Source organism: Ovis aries, chromosome 6 (assembly GCF_016772045.2).
Source record: "Ovis aries strain OAR_USU_Benz2616 breed Rambouillet chromosome 6, ARS-UI_Ramb_v3.0, whole genome shotgun sequence".
Taxonomy (NCBI): Eukaryota; Metazoa; Chordata; class Mammalia; order Artiodactyla; family Bovidae; genus Ovis; species Ovis aries.
The window spans coordinates 14,931,235-14,951,960 of record NC_056059.1 but is presented as its reverse complement, the minus strand read 5'-3'; positions in this window follow the sequence as shown (position 1 = coordinate 14,951,960).

The window sequence follows — 20,726 nt, the reverse complement described above, 5'->3', positions numbered from 1 at the left end:
TTTGGTTAATAATCATTTATAGAGTGAGCTCTATGCTGCATGCTGGTGATAAAAAATAAAAGATAAGCCCTGACCTTGAAAAGTTCTTAGATTTGTAGAGGAGAAAGTTTAGCCTATAGTTATAATAAAATATTATAAAACTATTTGAAACTGTCTTATGAATATAAAGAAAATTTCATATGAGTAAACAAGAAAATTGTTTTTGTTGTGTAGGCTAGTAAATCCAATATCAAATAGTTTAGAGGTTTGTTTTCTTTTTATTGTTTGATCTTGAATTGAAAGATATAGGACAACATCACAATTTTAGTTAATAAATTAATAACATCAAAGGAAAATGATTATGTGAATGGCATATACCATTTAAACTTTTAAAATAATATTTAATAAAGATAAATTAATTTATATGATTATTTGGTGTCACAGATAACCCTATTAGAGCAGAAAACCTGAAATTATTCTGATCTTGAAAATTAAGGATGAGAATCATGTTTTGTTTGTTGTTGAATCCTAGCACTTACTTTGGAGCCTGTCATACAGTATTTATGTCCCTACCAATTATGTGTCAAACACTTTTGCTTTCCCACCTTCTTCCTGGCTAAAGATATCCTGACTTTGCTCAGATATCAGGGCACAGAAGGTGTGCCCAGTCATGTGAGGTAGATCACAGTTGGTCTAAACTATTGCAATAATTCCATTCCCTTTTGGAATGGCTGGCCTAATGGCGATCATGGAGTCCCTTTCTGGATGATGAGATAGAAGAGAAACTGTGTTGAAATCTTCTGGGGAAAAAATTCTGATTAGATGTGACATGGTAGAAACGCGTTTTCTTTCCTTCTCGAGCTTGTTGCGTGAGTTCACGTAGTAGGAGCTATAGAAGCCATGTTGCCATCAAAAGGCGAGTCCAACAGACTTCCTGCTAAAGTGACCCAAAGTGCTCACACTATGGGCCTTCCTCTTATTAGGAAAAGTAACCCCTATTCTTTTGGCCACTTTTTAAAAAACTTGTCAATGAAAGTGTTTTAATTTTAATCTAAATTCTAAACATCTTGGGGGTGAGGTATGATTTTTATAAGTCATTATGGAAATACGTTCCTTATTTGGTAGTGGGAACATGGCATCAACATTCTGGATTATGTGGTAAATAAAATTATTAAACTCTTATTAGTAAACTGGGAAGAATAGTATTCTGCACCAAAGTTTTGTGAACATAAGATGGAAATATCATTCAAGTAAAACGGGCCTAAATCTTACAGATGGTGATTCTTGAGTGCCACAATTGTTCCTTTTTTCCCCTGAAATAAAGTGGATGATTCAACAGTCATCACTACTGGGTTGCTGACTTTGCATATGGCTCTGGAATGGGTGCTGGTGATATAAAGGGATAGAGAACTCGGTGCTCCCTAGATGTCATGGTTCTATAGTCCTTGACATAGATCCACTTATTTAATCCTCATAATAATGCTATTAACAATAATGGTGCTAGGATATCACACAGAAGAGGAAACTGAGGCATGGAGAGGTTAAGCAACTTACCCAAGGTCGGGGAACGATAAAAGTCAGAATTGAACCCAGGCAGCCAGGCTCCAGAATTTGTGCTTTTATCTAACACATCATTCTGCCTTTCACAAGATCTTGGCTCTCAGAGTCTATTTCAGCTTCCTTCATCCACCCAGCATCCAGATAACACCTTATCGGTCATCCATTAATACTGTTCTCGCTGAAATCACTTTTGCCAAAGCCACCAGCAATTTCACGTTCATCAAACTCAGGCGATTTTTGGTAAAGTCAACTTTCCCCTTTTTGTAACATCCTTTAAGCTCTTTTTGTTCTACTTTCTCCCACGAGAGGTTTTCCTGGATCTTTCCCCGATTCATACAATGCTGGACAGTTTTTCCCTTTTACTTTACTGTAAAAAGTTACCTTCAAGGGACACGTGAACCAGGTGGAGAGTTGGCGAGTGAGGGGGTGCTTTCTGTGTCTGGGTAACAAGCCCCCACCCGACCTCCCCTCTGCTGGCTGGCCCGGTCCCGCCAGCAGCCTCTGCCCCACTCTCGGGCTTCCTGGCAACCTCAGTTTCTTTCTGTCCTCTCTCTCATTCCCCACAGGAGCACATTCACCCTCCTCAGATCATCTCCCCGTAGCCCACACCGGCTCTACTTTCCCTCTGCTCCGGTGAGGCAATCACTTCATTTGTGGTGGGCAGCTGGGAGCTTTGATCTTCCTGCTCCCCATCCATGCTGCTCTCTGGGTCCACCCTCAGCGTTTCAGGCTCAGCTGTCTTTCTGGAAAAGGCCAACTCTGAACCTGTGCTCTGTGTATTGCCTTTACTTTATCCTCTTCTTCATCCCAAATATACAGATATTGAAACACCATGTTCGTGTGTTTTACCTAATATCTTTCAAATATCTTTATTTTCTCCATCTTTGCTGTCATCACTGGGATCGTCTGTCACCTAAATACGAGCAAGAGCTTCCTAATAGAGTTTCCCAGGTGGTGCTACTGGTAAAGACCCTGCCTGCCAATGCAGGAGAAGCAGGTTTGATCCCTGGATCGGGAAGATCCCCTGGAGAAGGGAATGGCAATCCACTCCAGTATTGTTGCCTGGAGAATTCCATGGACAGAGGAGCCTGGTGGGCTACAGTCCATGGGGTCGCAAAGAGTTGGACATGGCTGAGCCACTTAGCAGCAGCAGCAGCTTCCTAATTGTCTTATTTCCATGAGTTTTCCTCCCTCTGATCCATTTTCCATGCTGTATACAGTGCTACTTTTTCCAAGAAAGTGTCATTCTCTGCTTAAAACTCTTTAATACTTTCCATAACCTTTAGAAAAGGTCCAACATCTTTGGTAAATATCTAGCTCTTCAGTAGCTTTCCTGCCAACAGCTACCACTCCACTCTCCATCCAAACACACATATAAACACACGTGCACACACACGCATACACACACACACACTTTTTTTCTCTCATTCTGCTCCAACTACTTAGGGGTTCAGCATAAATGTGAGGCCATTTTTCTAGACTATAAGCCCATGCAAATACTGTTCTGATTGCTTAGATGTTGCCTTCTCTGGCAAGAAACATAGGGATAGCTATTCTTTCCTGGAGTCCCTTATTGTAGTACTTTTCACATTGTTTTGCAAGTTTTAATTTCTCTTTTGCCTTCAACCTTCCTTGAGAATTTTCTGTTCTAAGCTTCTGTTTAAATTGCTTCTACCCTTACCATGTAGCACAGTAATGAACACAAAATAGGCCCCAAAATTTGCTCATTGGAGGTGTTTTTCTTTCGATATATAGTCAAAAAATGAGTAAGTATGTCAAAGACAATACAACATAGTAAGCTAGGTGCCTGAGTTGCCACAGGAGTACAGAGGAAGGTGAAATAGCAATAGTGGGCAATTTGGAACCCCATTTGCTGTTCTGATTCTACACCAACCCTTAACCTGGAAAATAGCAGATGATCACCAAACTTTGGATGTGTTATTCCTGAAGGGAGTATCTTGAGCTGGACTTGAGGAAACTGGTATATTCTTATAATCAGAGAATAGACAGAATTAAACCAACCTATGGAACAGAGTCAGCAAAGTTGAAAAGGAAGGCACTGCACATGGTGTCACTGGTTCTGGTTGAGACATGTATCTTATTACATATATTGACATCTCTAATACTGGATCAAGGAATTTGGACACTATTTTACAAATCAGTAATTGCCAAAATTTCTCAGTCCATGGCACACATAGAAAATGAACATATTTAAAAAGCATCCTGGGGTAAAAGAAGAGAAGGCTTGAAATGGACAGAGTGGGTTGTGGCTATGAAAGTGGTGAGAGGTAGAGGTGATGCATTCTCTGGCTGTTTGAGGTTCAGCTGTCCCAGGCCAGGCCGGATGCTTCAGAGCTCCGGAAATGGATACATGAGCACACCTATAGTCCATTCATAGCCCACATCAGTTGAAAAGATGTGCCCCAACCATAATGGGAAATTATCAATGTTTACAAAGTGGTATTTGAGGGAGATTAATTTGACAGTCATGTATATGTGGGGAGTGTGTTGGAGACAGAAAGATGAAATAAGTGATTCATCCATGTCCAGGTGTGAAGTAATGAATACCTGCGATGATAATGGCAAAGTCACAATAAAAGGGGAGTCAAGAGACACAAAACTTGTTGTGAAACAGGGGAAGAAAGATGATATCGCAGTATGGAACCTGGATGACTGGGAAAACATGATGGTCCTACTCACAGGGCAAGAAAGGGGAAATCCAGAGAAAAGAACTGGTTTCTGAAGAAAGATGACAAGCTAGGCAGTACATATTAAGATCAAGGTGATGGAGGGGCAGCCAAGTGGAAATGTAAGTGAGAGATGTGAGAATGAATTTTAGTGGGGGTTTAGGGATTGGACAATAGCGGTTTAAGACTTACCTATGAGACGCTGAGAGTTAAAAATCATCAGAATTAATGAAATTTCTCAATAAGGGTATGTGAGAGAAGAAGGTAGATCTAAGACTGAGGGCAGTGATTTTCAATGTGTGGTCCCCTGACCAGTATCACCTGGGAACTTACTAGAAATATGAGTGATTAGACCCACTCCAGACCTGCTGAATCAAAAGCTTTGGGACTGGGACCCAGCAATCTGTGTTTTTATGAGCCTTCCAGAATATTTGGGTGCACAGTGTTTGTCTCAAAGTCGTGTTCATCTTCTGGAGGCAGGTCAGGTAACAGTATCAAAAAGGGGATCAAGGAAGATTGGCTAGGGAGTAGGAGGTAAATTCCAAGTAGGATAATGAAAGCAAAGAAAAGGTAGTGTCAAGAGAACCATGAAGAATGTCCAACAGACCAAAGAGTTGAAAGATGATTTGTTGATGAAGTGATGGGAAGAAGCAGATTCATTAGATTTTTATGGAGATTAATACAGGAAATGCTTACCCCTAGACATATATCTGGAGAAAACCTTAATTTGAAAAGATACATGCACCTCAGTGCTAATTTCAGCACTATTTATAATAGGATACAGGATCAACCTCTATGTCCATCAGCAGAGGAATGGATAAAGGAGGTATGGTGTGTATATACAATGGAATATTGCACAGATGTGTGCTCAGTTGTGTCCAGTTCTTTGCGACCCCATGGACTGTAGCCCTCCAGGCTCCTCTGCCCATGGAATTTTGCAGGCAAGGATACTGGAGTGGGTTACCATGCTCTTTTCCAGGGGATCTTCCTGACCCAGGGATTGAACCCACATCTCTTGTGCCTCCTGCATTCACAGAAGGATTCTTTAACCACTGCACCGTCTGAGAAGCCCACAATGGAATATTACTCAGTCATAGAAAGGATTAAATAATGCCATTTGCAACAACATGGATGGACCTAGAGATTATCAGATTAAGTCAGAGAGAGACAGATAAATACTGTATGATATACCTTATATGTGGAATCTAAAAAAAAAGGTACAAATTAATTTATTTACAAAACAGACACAGACTTAGAAAACAAACTTGGAATTACCAAAGGGAAAAGGTATAGGGAAGGGATAAATTAGGAGGTTAGAATTAACACGTATGCTGCTGCTGCTGCTAAGTCGCTTCAGTCATGTCCGACTCTGTGTGACCCCATAGACGGCAGCCCGCCAGGATCCCCCGTCCCTGGGATTCTCCAGGCAAGAACACTGGAGTGGGTTGCCGTTTCCTTTTCCAATGCGTGAAAGTGAAGTCACTCAGTCATGTCCGACTGTTAGTGACCCCATGGACTGCAGCCTAGCAGGCTCCTCCATCCATGGGATTTTCCAGGCAAGAGTACTGGAGTGGGGTGCCATTGCCTTCTCCGATTAACATGTATACACTACTGTATATAAAATAGATAAACGAGGACCTGCTGTGTAGCACAGAGAACTCTACTCAATACTCTGTAATAACCTCTATGGGAAACAAATCTGAAAAGAGACTGGATATGTGTATGGTGGTGGTGGTATTGGTGTCTAACTGAGTCACTTTGCTGTACATCTGAAACTAACAGCACTGTAAATCAACTATACTCCTATATAAAATAAATTTTACAAAAGAGCGAAAACCCAGCTATATTGTTATGCACCATTATTTGTGCTAATAAGGATATGAAATAGAATACTAGCACATGGGGAAAACATATTTAAAGAATGCTTTCCCCCTGTGACCTAGGAGATTGAGCCGATGTGCTAGTAGGAGGAAAGAGATGGAGGGAAGATGAGATGCAGGGGAAGAATCGGGCATCAGTGTGAGCCTGCTCCTGCTTTATTCACTTTCTGTAACCTATATTTATAAATATCCGTATCTATATATTCTTATCTGAAGCATTATTAATGATACTCATGTCCATGATTTTGAGTGAGCACCATGCAGAGACTGAATTTTCCAGGGCAAGCATCACATGGGATTCAGAGTAGCCAAAGAAAACATCTTACCATGACTGGTTGAATGTAATATCTATAGTAACATTTTCTGAGAGAACTGCTCTCTTGGGCACTCCCTGCCTAGAAAACATAACAGTGCCCTTCAGGCTTGATGCTTACTGAGGTTACATGAACTCTAGAAAATGTCTATCGTTTTATTTTTTCTTAAGGATCAGGTGGTTAAGGAAAGATTTAAACAAACTCATTTCAACAGTAGCTCTGTTCTAGAAAACTTTCACTTCATCCTCCTATAAATCCATATAAGCATCCTAACCTATAATTTACATATATAGCTTTTTCCTACTATAAACTATCATGTGATATTTCATTCAAATGCTTTTCAAGATTTTTTAGTGAAAGACTACGTTAGTATTCTTTTCGTGCCTCCACCTTTTGTTCTTTATAACCTGAAAAAAAGCAAGAGAGTTCCAGAAAACCGTCTATTTCTGCTTTATTGACTATGCCAAAGCCTTTGACTGTGTGGATCACAATAAACTGTGGATGATTCTGAAAGAGACAGGAATACCAGACCACCTGATCTGCCTCTTGAGAAATCTGTATGCAGGTCAGGAAGCAACAGTTAGAACTGGACATGGAACAGCAGACTGGTTTCAAATAGGAGAAGGAGTATGTCAAGGCTGTATATTGTCACCCTGCTTATTTAACTTATATGCAGAGTACATCATGAGAAACGCTGGACTGGAAGAAACACAAGCTGGAATCAAGATTGCAGGGAGAAATAGCAATAACCTCAGATATGCAGATGACACCACCCTTATGGCAGAAAGTGAAGAGGAACTAAAAAGCCTCTTGATGGACGTGAAAGAGGAGAGTGAAAAAGTTGGCCTAAAGCTCAACATTCAGAAAACAAAGATCATGGCCTCTGGTCCCATCACTTCGAGGGAAATAGATGGGGGAACAGTGGAAACAGTGTCAAACTTTATTTTTGGGGGCTCCAAAATCACTGCAGATGGTGACTGCAGCCATGAAATTAAAAGACGCTTACTCCTTGGAAGAAAAGTTATGACCAATCTAGATAGCATATTCAAAAGCAGAGACATTACTTTGCTGACTAAGGTTGATCTGGTCAAGGCTATGGTTTTTCCTGTGGTCTTGTATGGATGTGAGAGTTGGACTGTGAAGAAAGCTGAGCGCTGAAGAATTGATGCTTTGGAACTGTGATGTTGGAGAAGACTCTTGAGAGTCCCTTGGACTGCAAGGAGATCCAGCCAGTCCATTCTGAAGGAGATCAGCCCTGAGTGTTCTTTGGAGGGAATGATGCTAAAGCTGAAACTGCAGTACTTTGGCCACCTCATGTGAAGAGTTGGCTCATTGGAAAAGACTTTGATGCTGGGAGGGATTGGGGGCAGGAGGAGAAGGGGACAACAGAGGATGAGATGGCTGGATGGCATCACTGACTCGATGGATGTGTCTGGGTGAACTCCGGGAGATGGTGATGGACAGGGAGGCCAGGCATGCTGCGATTCATGGGGTTGCAAAGAGTGGGACATGACTGAGCGACTGAACTGAACTGAATGCTATTACATTTATATAACCTTGTATTTAAGGTTATTTTCAGTAATTTTTGTTCTCAGAATTATGATCCTTGGTGAGATGGCCAGCATCTTTGTATGCCAAATATCTCAGAGAAATGGGTTTATAATATAAATCCACTTCAAAGCATTTCAAGGATAATAGTAAAAATAAAGATTTAAAAATATAATGACAATTATAATACAATTGAGTAATTTCCTAAATAATCAGTACATAAAAATAACTGGGTTTATAATTGGAGAAGTTGTGATTAAATGAAGGAATGTGCCCTATTTAATTCTAACTAGAATTTAACATCAGCAGTTCTCTCCCTATCATTCATGGCGTAATTCATTTACAAACCTACATTGTGAGTCAAATCATTTCCTAACTAAAGGCATGTTTGACAGAAAAGCTTTTATATGACAGAAGGTACTCTGTCTTCCACAACAGCATTGTAAAACACACGCTCCCCACCACTACACACTCTGTATTTGAGTTAATCTGAGCTAACAGAGGAACAAAATCTGTGGTCCACAGCTGTTTATAAGAAAGACAGTGAAGATGGAGTAGATTGAGAAAAACATTTTGGCAGAATCCCTGTATTTTAAGAGTCATTCACTGCTTGCTCTGGTCATGGAAATATGAGTGATTCTTAGAATTCACTTATTGGACTCTTTGGTTTTATTGAGATCAGTAGACACGGTTAGAAACTTACAGTGTTCCTTCATTGAGTGTTGGAAAAGGAGACCATTGGACAAAGCTATTTTTTTCTTGTTTAATAAGAGAGAAGGCAAGATTGTGTCAGTGTGTGCACACAACATATGTGCATGAAGGCACTGGTGCACACACATGAGATTTGGGGAGGAGAGAGCAAAATAAGGGCTTACGGTCATTATTGCCTACTCTGTTTATTCTAAGAAATACCATGGAGAACTTGTGATTGTGATATGTGTTTGATTAAATATATGAAGTGATGACATGAAGAACACTTGACATTGGTGACATTGAGCACTTTCTAGTCTGGTCTGTCTGATTTGGATCTTTTGAATAATGTGAGTTTTTCCATGCATTCCTTCAAAAACACAGCTTACTCCAAAATAACATCTGATAAGGATGTTACTCTTCTGTATAGACTCAGAATATTTCTTCTTTAACTGCTTCTTAGTGATCCTTATTTTTAAACTTTTTGTTTAATAGATAATAACACTGCAGTCAAAAATATTTGTAATTGTGTCTATGTGCTCTTTTTTCTGATTCTCACTGTTCCCAGCCTGATTGTAGGCACTCATTCTAGTCTCTTTCTAGATTGGAACCTGAATCCACATTAACGATATACGGTTTGCAGTCCACATTTTTATTTTTCCATATACTTTATAGATGACAGATTTCTCTTATTATATGATTTGGAGTTGGTCATTTAATACAACTGGGTCTCAGCTATCTCTGAAGTGGGCATTATTCATTCTAAACTCATGTATCTCGTAAGAATTTTAAGAGGACAATCACTTCTCCTGGGCTTCCCTGGTGGCTCAGATGGTAAACTATCTTCCTGCAATGCAGAAGACCCAGGTTCAGTCCCTGGGTCAGAAAGGGAATGTCTACCCACTCCAGTACTCTTGCCTGGGAAATCCCATGGACAGAAGAGCCTGGCAGGTTACAGTTCATAGGGTCACAAAGATTCAGATAGGACTGAGTGACTAGTGCGCTTGTGCGTGCATACACACACACACACACACACACACACACACAGAGATGCACATCGCTTCTTCTAAAGTGAGGTCCTTGGAAAAAAATAGACCCTGGACATTTTTTATTAACAAAAATATAGATATTAAAGTGAATTGGTTATTCATAGCTCACAGTTTGATCTTTTCATATTATTTTTCTTGGCTAAGTAGAGTAAATCACTGAAGGCATTAGAATTTATAGATGAACAACCATGTTGGACTAACACTATATAATTTGATTATTTAGTTCTGGTCAGCAGTTCATGTGCTAATGACTTAAGCATTATCTTATCTTTCAATAAGTTTTCCCTATTTTTTCTGGTCTCTCTAGTAGTTGTAGTTAGACCATATGAGATTAGTTTTATGTTCCAATGAATAAAATTTGTTTTCAAAATAAGCTTAGACATTATTGCTTTATATTTTAATTCATCATTACAGCATTACATAGAAGACCAGATGAAGTTCAGTCTCTTCCGTGTGTGTATTCCTTGCTACAGGCTGAACTTTGCCTACATATATGCTTGTACCCATCATATTCATCCTAATTGAAATTTGGAAAATCATTAGGTCAAATATTTTTTTCTATCACCTTCAAAGTTGCTGCTAAGTCATTCAGTCGTGTCCAACTCTGTGCGACCCCATAGACGGCAGCCCACCAGGCTCCCCCGTCCCTGGGATTATCCAGGCAAGAACACTGGAGTGGGTTACCATTTCCTTCTCCAATGTAGGAAAGTGAAAAGTGAAAGGGAAGTCGCTCAGTCATGCCCAACTCTTCGCAACCCCATGGACTGCAGCCTAGAAGGCTCCTCTGCCCATGGGATTTTCCAGGCAAGAGTACTGGAGTGGGTTGCCATTGCCTTCTCTATACCTTCAAAGTTACCAAGGATAAAAATGACTTAGTTGTCAATCTCCGTTCCACTTAAAAAAAAAAAAAACCAAACTTGTTTTGCAAAATTCAATTTGTCTGTGGATAGAGGGCAGTGGAATTTCATTTTGGGCTTCTTGATTATTATTCCACTTGGTCTTTAATTATCAGGCATAATTATTTTTTCCTTCATATTAAGAAATATAGATATGCTTCATGTGCTGCTTTTTCTTATGTATTTAAGCTCTTCACTCTGGTTCTATCTTCAGAGAAGGTATCATTTGCCACTTGCACCCATTTACTACAGATGTTGCGTTCTTTCTGCTCAGTGTTTATTAAAGAATTATTCTCAGTACTGCCAGAAGCAAAGACCGGTTAGCCCTCATCCTTTTAATCCTTACTCTGCATCTCTTTTTTATAATTTTATTTTTTAATTCTGTGAGTACCATTTCTTGTAATATATTAGATGATGTACTTAATATCTTTTCAATTTTCTTCTAACAGGTATGTTTTCTCTATAACGTGATTCAGGTAAACATGTCCCTGAGTTTACTCCTGTGGATGTTGCTGACATATGCTCATGACATCATCAGAAAAAGTGTCAATCTATTTTCCCTGGCCATTGAGAGATTTTGGGGGCTAAACCTTACAATTGCCCAGGGTATTCTTTGGGGAAATTGTTGAGAGTTAATTGTCTTAATTGTTCATAATTGTTTTAACAGAAATAGCATTTTGTCCTGCTGCAAGAGATTGTATGGTGAAAATTCAATAAAGTCTGAGCGAATAAAATGAGAAAGAAGTGATACTGTATCACATTTGTATCGGCAGCTAATAAGACAATTGAGTTATTTTTTATTGTGAAATGGGTAGTACATTCAAAACAGTGTATACAATGTGTATCTATATTTAAAAAAGCAATATAAAATGCTTCAAGAATTTTCCCATAATCCTTTTATGGGGCCATATTAATATTTGTTTCCTTTCTGTTTTAGTATGGGATGTCTCATTCATTTCTTCAAGTCAATCGTTAGTGTCTCTGGTTTCCACAAGTATCTTAGCATCTTAATAGATTTCTCTCTTCCTACTTTCCTACTCTAGGAGATTCTAATTGCTTGGCTAGGGCCTGCTGCTGCTAAGTTGCTTCAGTCATGTCCGACTCTGTACGATCCCATAGACGGCAGCCCACTAGGCTCCCCCGTTCCTGGGATTCTCCAGGCAAGAACACTGGAGTGGGTTGCCATTTCCTTCTCCAATGCATGAAAGTGAAAAGTGAAAGTGAAGTCACTTAGTCGTGACCGACTCTTAGTGACCCCATGGACTGCGGCCCACCAGGCTCTTCCGCCCATGGGATTTTCCAGGCGAGAGTACTGGAGTGGGGTGCCATCGCCTTCTCTGTATGTATGCATATGTATATATATGTAGGCTAGGGCCTAGGCATCAAATTTTTAAAAAAATTCCCCAGTGTTTTCAACATGCAGAGATTTTGAAGAATCACACTGGAGTCTGCTGTGTTCTCTGCTTCCATCTCTCAGTTGTGCTAATTCCTTCACCAGCTTTTAGTTCTCTTTTGCAGTTGCCTCAACCTTGAAGGTCCCCTTACTTCGTCTCTTCTTTCTTGTACCTTCTCTGACGTTTAAGGAGAGCCGAGCATTTCTTATTTTTATATTTTCTTCAAAAATCTTTTAAATCCCTCCTCATTCCACTTTGTACCTACTTGTTTCTGTGATCTCACTGTGTGTGCCGGGCCCCGTCCTTCTGTTTTGCATCATCAGAAAGTAACACGGAGCCAACGTCCATCACGTGACTGCTGAGCTGTTTCCAGTCAATCACATTTCTTTCCCAAACATCATGTTTTTCTCTTTTTTTAAAAAATAAATGACAGTAAAAGGTCCATGTTTCTAGTTAATTAGTGCTACTTAGATTATGTTCTTTGAATGGATTTTAAATTTATAAGACAATAATAATGTTTTCATATTAGTACTTTTGGTAAAGGATCTTGTCAATAGTCCCAGATCAGCATAATTTGGAAAAAAAATGCAAAAACAGTATACTTATAGGTTTAAGTTACATTTCTAAACCGGACTTTCTGTTTCATTCATTCCCACCGTCCTTGTTTTTGGGAGGTGGTGATATGTGGGGGGAAATGCGCAAGGTCTGGTAGCTACACAGATAGCCCTTGGAATCCCCATCTGTAACTTAACCAACTCTATGACCTCGGTCAAGTTTCTTCTCTGAACTTCAGGATATTTCCTTGAAATTGAAAATAATAATATCTACTATAGAGGGTTGGTGTGAGGAGTAAATGAAATAATATATACAAAGCACTCAGATACTAGTAGAGGTGGAAACACTTTTGCAACAGAATTAAATATTTTATTTTGAATAATGTATATGGTAAATATTTACTACCTGCCCCTGTGTGTTAGTAATTTTGATGTTTTATGGGTATCAGTAGTGTAGTGTGTAACTGCTACTCAGTCTCATCTCTACCCCATCTCAGTCTCATCTTTTTGTTTCACTCATTGAAATAATGGGACTACTTTGCAGTGACAAAGATTTGTAACACTTAAGAAGTATTGGTGGTGGTCGGCTTAGGTTTGGTTGCTAAGTCATGTTGAACTCTTGTGACCCCATGGACTTTAGCTTACCAGGCTCCTCTGCCCATGAGATTCTTTAGGCAAAAATACTGGAGTGAGTTGCCATTTCCTTTTCCAGGGGATCTTCCTGACCCAGGGATCAAATCTGCATCTTCCACAGGCAGATTCTTTACCACTGAGCCACCAGGGAAGCCACACTTAGAAGTTTTGGTAACATTTATTGGTAACAATAATTGGAAGCATTGGTATATAGCACTGTATATCTTCATTTGAAGAAAATAAAAAGAAAGCATCCAAAAAGACAGAAGTCAGAGAATTTGCACAATACATAGAATCTTTGTTCTTAATGCTACACAGGGGATAGATAGAAGACTCCATCCAGGGCCTGGATTCATCTCCCTCTGCATGCATGTCAAATCCAGCTTATATAAACTCTTGGACAAAATCAAGCCAACTGATATTTGCTTATCTTTTCATTTTGCCACACGCTTGGTATGTTGTTAGCTTCATCTCTTAAATTGATCCTGAGTTAATTGCTATTAGAAAAAGTAGTAAGAAATCAGTTTTATGTTTAATTAGCCTTAGAGTACTATCTAGTAAGATTTATGAAGCTCCCCTCATCTAGTACATTAATAATATAGTATGGAAATGGAAACATTTAAAAATAATTTCTTTTATTATACTTTGTAATCAATGTGGATCTCAATTTTTTTTTTTCTGTCAAGCATGGGCCAATGCTTGTATTAACAGGATTTTAAAATCTGTAGTTAACTGTGAGGGTGACTTAATCATTATTCTGCCCTGAAAAGATACTGGGCTTCATGTCTGTGCAGCATGGGTTCAAGTACTACCAAAGAGTACACAAAGGAAACGTTGCCCAGTTTTAAAATATGAATCGCTAAAAAAAGAGAGATGCCCAAGTTTAAAATAACAGCATGCAGATTTCTTTGTAGAATTTGAAGAATAGAAAACACTTGCAAAAATATCAGCAGGCAGAGGCAGGAAGAACAAACGGTAACCAAATTGGTTCCTGTGACAAACCATAACATTTACTTTAAACCATCAGTGTGCTACTCAGTAAAAGGCAGGCTACCACTCTTTTAATAGATCCCAGGCCTTGTTAAACTCACTGGTCTGCAAGAATTACCCAGGTCAAGAGCAGGTCAAAAAGTGAAAACCCATGTGAAAGTAAACTCTGAAATATCTGCTTTTGAAGAGCCCCAGCCGACTGTCTCCTCTGTAGTAAATACACTTCCTTTTTGTGTACGATATTGTTCAATATATTGTACTTAAAATACATGCAGGTAACAGTAACACCACTGCACTATTTTATATCCTGGCTCCTAAGTGCAATTCTAACCCCTCCTGCAGTTTGTGAATCTTTCTTAACTGCTTTTTAAAGCCTTGAAAAAAAAAAAGAAAAAAAAAATCCCCTAAACTTAATAAAGAAAAAAATCGTTGCTTTGCTTAGAGCAGTTGCTTCTGTTTTGTTTTGAAATATCTACGCTCTATTTAAAACTAGAGCTTGATTCCCTCATAGGCAGAATAAAGAAGCAGGAGGGTGACTCACTGTGGAATTTATTCGCCTGGTAAACTGGGTATTAATCTGGCCTACGATACACTTGCTCCAGACTTTGTTCAAGTGTAAGGTCATACTGTGAAGCTGTTTTTCATTTTGTTTTATATGTGTTAATATAAAGCCTTATGAATTACCCTAGAGTTTTGTTCTGACAGCTAAAAAGCATAATCGTTTTTCCTTTCAAGGGGATTGAAAGCAAAGCAATTGACTCTATATTTGAAATGATTTATCTAAGATCCTTTCTCTCACATCTTGTCGTAATGTTTATAGAGAATATTCTTTGAGTTTTTACTGGTAGCATTGTATTTATCAAGCTCTTTTCCTGCTTCTCAAAATTGAGTCCATCTTAGAGTATGGTCTTTTAGAGTTTATTGGCAAAACTACCTGCAGAGTTAATGGGCACCACACTATGGTGTGATTGGAAGTAAATGGTCTCTTGAGACTTAAATCAGAGTTCTCTTGGTAGAAAAAAACCAAGATCCTTTTTGCCATCTTCTGAAGAAATGAATGGCAAGGGTTTTCATGCATTTGACTGTATAGAGGAAGCGTTTACATACAATGGCTGTCTGTTAACAGGACTGATTATGAAAGACACAATGTCAGTCTTGGGGCTTCCTTGGTGGTCCAGAGGTTAAGCATCTGCCTTCCAGTGCATGAGACACAGGTTTGATCCCTGCTCAGGGAACTGAGATCCCACATGCTGTGGGGCAACTGGGCCCCAGAGTCACAGTGCTGGTGCATGGCAACGAAGATGCTGTGTGCCACAGCTGAGACATGGCAGCCAAATAAACAAATTAATTAACTTAAAAAAGACAGTGGCAGTCTCCATATGAAGCTATAGTGAAGATCATGCATCATTCATGAGAAGAGTTCCTGGAACACATGAGAAAGTAACTAATACTCAAAAATATATGACAGGGGCCAAATGATGATGCTGGTGGTAGGGTGGTGGGAGGTGGCAATAGTCATCTAAGAATAGCTCACAGTTGTTGAGTTCTTACTGTATACCTGGAACACTCTGACTGCTTTACAGTACTAATTCATTTAATCCTCACAACAACCATACGGGGCGGAAAACTATATTGTCCTCATGAAGCATAGAGAGATTAAGTAACTTGTTTAAAGACACAGAGCTAGTAAGTGCAAAATGTGGATTAAAACTTAACAATTGGCTTCTAAGCCTGCATCTTTTGTTTAACTTATTTACTTCTTGGTTACACTGGTCTACCACACGTGGGTTTTCTCTAGTTGCGGTGCGTGGGGGCTACTCTCTAGTTGCTGTGCACGGGCTTCTCATTGCAGCGGCTTCTCCTGTTGCGGAGCACAGACTCTAGGCACAGGCTTCAGTGGTAACACTCCCAGACTCTAGAGCACAGCCTCAGTAGTTGTAGCACACAGGTGTAGTTGCTCCAAGGCATGTGGGGTTTTCCTGGACCAGGGGTTGAACCTGTGTTCCCTGCATTGGCAGGTGGATTCTTAACCTCTGGACCACCAGGGAAGTCCCTAAGCCTGTGTTTTGAAGCACAGTGCCAAGTGCTGTATGATTTGGGAGAATTTTAGAAGATTTTAGAGAGAGAAGAAATAAGGGTTACTAAGGAAGACTTTGTGCAGAAGGTGCGGCTTCAGTTGATTTTGGAGGTTGACTAGCTAGGTGCCATTGGAGTCTGTGGCTGCCTTTGTCACCACAGTTTACCAGGAACCAGCATAGGGCCTGGTGCGCACCTGGCACATAATGACTAAATATGATCTGGACGGCTGGGCATGGATTCATCCGCATCCTTGTTGAGCTGGCAATACATCATAAGATTGCACTGCCTCTGTATTTAACTGGACATAGACTTTTAAAATCACCCATAAAATATATGTGAGAGTTGGACCGTAGAGAAAGCTGAGTATCAAAGAACTGATGCTTAGCGAAAAGCAAAGGAGAAAAGGAAAGATATAAGCATCTGAATGCAGAGTTCCAAAGAATAGCAAGAAGAGATAAGAAAGCATTCCTCAGCAATCAATGCAAAGAAATAGAAGAAAAGAACAGAATGGGAAAGACTAGAGATCTCTTCAAGAAAATTAGAGATACCAAGGGAACATTTCATGCAAAGATGGGCTCAATAAAGGACAAAAATGGTATGGACCTAACAGAAGCAGAAAATGTTAAAAAGAGGTGGCAAGAATACACAGAAGAACTGTACAAAAAAGATCTTCATGACCAAGATAATCACGATGGTATGATCACTCACCTAGAGCCAGATATCCTGGAATGTGAAGTCAAGTGGGCCTTAGAAAGCATCACTATGAACAAAGCTAGTGTAGGTGATGGAATTCCAGTTGAGCTATTTCAAATCCTAAAAGATGATGCTGTGAAAGTGCTGCACTCAACATGCCAACGAATCTGGAAAACTCAGCAGTGGCCACAGGACTGGAAAAGGTCAGTTTTCATTCCAATCCCAAAGAAAGGCAATGCCAAAAATTGCTCAAACTACCACACAATTGCACTCATCTCACACGCTAGGAAAGTAATGCTCAAAATTCTCCAAGCCAGACTTCAGCAATACGTGAACTGTGAACTTCCAGATGTTCAAGCTGGTTTTAGAAAAGGCAGAGGAACCAGAGATCAAATTGCCAACATCCACTGAATCATGGAAAAAGCAAGAAAGTTCCAGAAAAACATCTACTTCTGCTTTATTGACTATGCCAAAGCCTTTGACTGTGTGGATCACAATAAACTGTGGAAAATTCTGAAAGAGATGGGGATACCAGACCATCTGACCCGCCTCTTGAGAAACCTATATGCAGGTCAGGAGGCAACAGTTAGAACTGGACATGGAATAGCAGACTGATTCCAAAAGGGAAAGGAGTGTGTCAAGGCTGTATATTGTCACCCTGCTTATTTAACTTATATGCAGAGTGCATCATGAGAAATGCTGGGCTGTAAGAAGCACAAGCTGGAATCAAGATTGCAGGGAGAAATATCAATAACCTCAGATATGCAGATGACACCACCCTTATGGCAGAAAGTGAAGAAGAACTAAAGAGCCTCTTGATGAAAGTGAAAGAGGAGAGTGAAAAAGTTGGCTTAAAGCTCAACATTCAGAAAATGAAGATGGTCCCATTACTTCAAGGGAAATAGATGGGGAAACAGTGGAAGCAGTGTCAGACTTTATTTTGGGGGGCTCCAAAATCACTGCAGATGGTGATTGCAGTCATGAAATTAAAAGACGCTTACTCCTTGGAAGGAAAGTTATGACCAACCTAGATAGCATATTCAAAAGCAGAGACATTACTTTGCTGACTAAGGTCCGTCTAGTCAAGGCTATAGTTTTTCCAGTGGTCATGTATGGATGTGAGAGCTGGACTGTGAAGAAAGCTGAGCACCGAAGAATTGATGCTTTTGAACTGTGGTGTTGGAGAAGACTCTTGAGAGTCCCTTGGACTGCAAGGAGATCCAACCAGTCCATTCTGAAGGAGATCAGCCCTGAGTGTTCTTTGGAAGGAATGGTGCTAAAGCTGAAACTGCAGTACTTTGGCCACCTCATGAGAAGAGTTGACTCATTGGAAAAGACTCTGGTGCTGGGAGGGACTGGGGGCAGGAGGAGAAGGGGACAACAGAGGATGAGATGGCTGGATGGCATTACCGACTCGATGGACGTGAGTTTGAGTACACTCCAGGAGATGGTGATGGACAGGGAGGCCTGGTGTGCTGTGATTCATGGGGTCGCAGAGAGTCAGACACGACTGAGCGACTGAACTGAACTGTACTGAACGTATGGTGTTGGAGAAGACTCTTGAGAGTTCCTTATGCTGCAAGGAGATCAAACCAGTCAGTCTTAAAGGAAATTAGTCCTGAATATTCACTGGAAGGACTGCTGCTGAAGCTGAAGTTCCAATACTTTGGCCATCTGATGCGAAGAACTGACTCATTTGAAAAGACCCTGTTGCGAGGAAAGATTGAAGGCAGGAGAAGTGGATGACAGAGGATGAGATGGTTGGGTGGCATCACCCACTCAATGGACATGAGTTTGAGCAAGCTCTGGGAGTTGGTGATGGACAGGGAAGCCTGGCATGTTGCAGTCCATGGGGTCGCAAAGAGTCAGACATGACTGAAGTGAACTGAACTGATGCATTTTCTGAGCTTCCCAGGTGGCTCAAAGAGTAAAGAATCTGCCTGCAGTGTAGGAAACCCAGCTTCGATCACTGATCAGGAACATGCCTCTAGAAGGAAATGGCTGCCCACTCCATTATTCTTGCTAGGGGAATCCCATGGACAGAGGAACCTGCAGAGTTATAGTCCATGGGGTCACAAAGAGTCAGACATGACTGAATGACTAGTGTGCGGTGTGCACACATACACACACACACACACACACACATTTTGCTTAAATTTGCCTGTAGTGAAGTATTTCTTAAAAAGCCGCATGACTCTAGTTACTCTGTTCACTTTTCTATCTGCTCAGTATATTTCTAAGAACTAGAATTGGTTTATGTCTTCAATATTTACTTGTCTTCTTCCTATTTTCTATATCTCTAGGCCATAGTCATTTTAATTTCCAATTTAAAAAATCACACTAATCCAGTTAACTGCTAGCAATAGAGATAAACTGATGACAGAAAAGAGGATGAAGCAATAAAAAAGATTCAGAAATATTGCTTATACACCTGAATAATGCTACATGTAGTGTTTTAGCAATGAGAGATTTTGTTGAAGATCTCCAAAATCTTTGCCTGCAAGATAGCCTTGTGATGCATATAAAAGAAATACTTGAAAACTGTATTTGATATTTATTCAGAATAGCGGTTCTGGGGTCAGGCATTTTTGGTTTCAAATGCCAGCTCTCTTGCCTTCTGGTCCTATGGCAAGAGGAAAGATTGTTGAACTCTTTGAGCTTCAAGTTACTCATCCCTCTTAGGATTTTCACAAGAATTACATAAGTTAATATACATTATTTTAGTGTATAACTTGTGCATAGAAAGAATGGATAAATGGTGGTAGTGGCTATAATAGTAACTGTTGTTATGATCTTTAGATATGGAAGGAATAAAACAGGGATTCCTATAACTATGCTGGTTGGGGCCATCAGGAAGCTTTGAGAAGGTGAACTTTAAAGAAGAAATGAGGAAGAAAGGAGGGGTAGGCATTTCAGCATGAGGAAGAGCCTGGCCAAAGGAATCGAGGAGGGATTGTGTCTGTCCTCTGGAAAGCTGTAGAATTTGGTCAGCCTGGTGAGATGTGGGAGCGTTAGTCTCTGTCAGGCAGGCAGCTGGCACTTCTCCGTGATGTCGAGGTATGCAGGGGCACACTCGCATTCTTTCTGAGCACAAATGAATAGGCAATCAGTGGTTCCTAGATAGGACATGGGAGACAATTAAAGCGGTAATTTAGGAAGATTTAATATGGCTGGGACGTGGATCGGCTGGAAGAGGAAGGGGCTTTAGGTAGGAAGGCCAACTTCGAGGCTTTTGTGAAATAATCTGAAGAGGTTTGGTGAGTATCTCACCAAAAGAGAGTGGAGGCAGTAGGAACAGGAGGTAAGGAGACCAGGAATGGAAAGAAGACAGGGTTTGGGATTCAGGAGCGGTGTTGAAAATAAGTCAAAGAACCAAGCAGATTCTAGCCTTTTTTTTTTTTTTTTTAATCTTTAGGCATTCTAACACCTAAAAATTACTCTTCCAAAATATTTTAGTAATCACTAGCAAATGACATTGTCCTATGGCTCTTGTGAAGTATTGTGATGATGTAAAAGGAAAGGTTAACTGAACTGAGAATTTAGAATTTAATGTAAATAATTAGGTCTTCCAAATCTTATCAAATCTTAAACCACCTTGTTTAAATTGAGTTTTATCATAACTATCTCTCCTTTAAGTAAATTACTTTCTGATGTGCTAGGGGGAAAAAAAATCCTTCCCCATTAACCAGATGAAGTAACATCAGTTTGCTTTTGAAATTGTTCATTTCATTATCTCATCACTCCTTTTTTTCCTGAAAAGTGAAACCAAAAGCAAAAAAA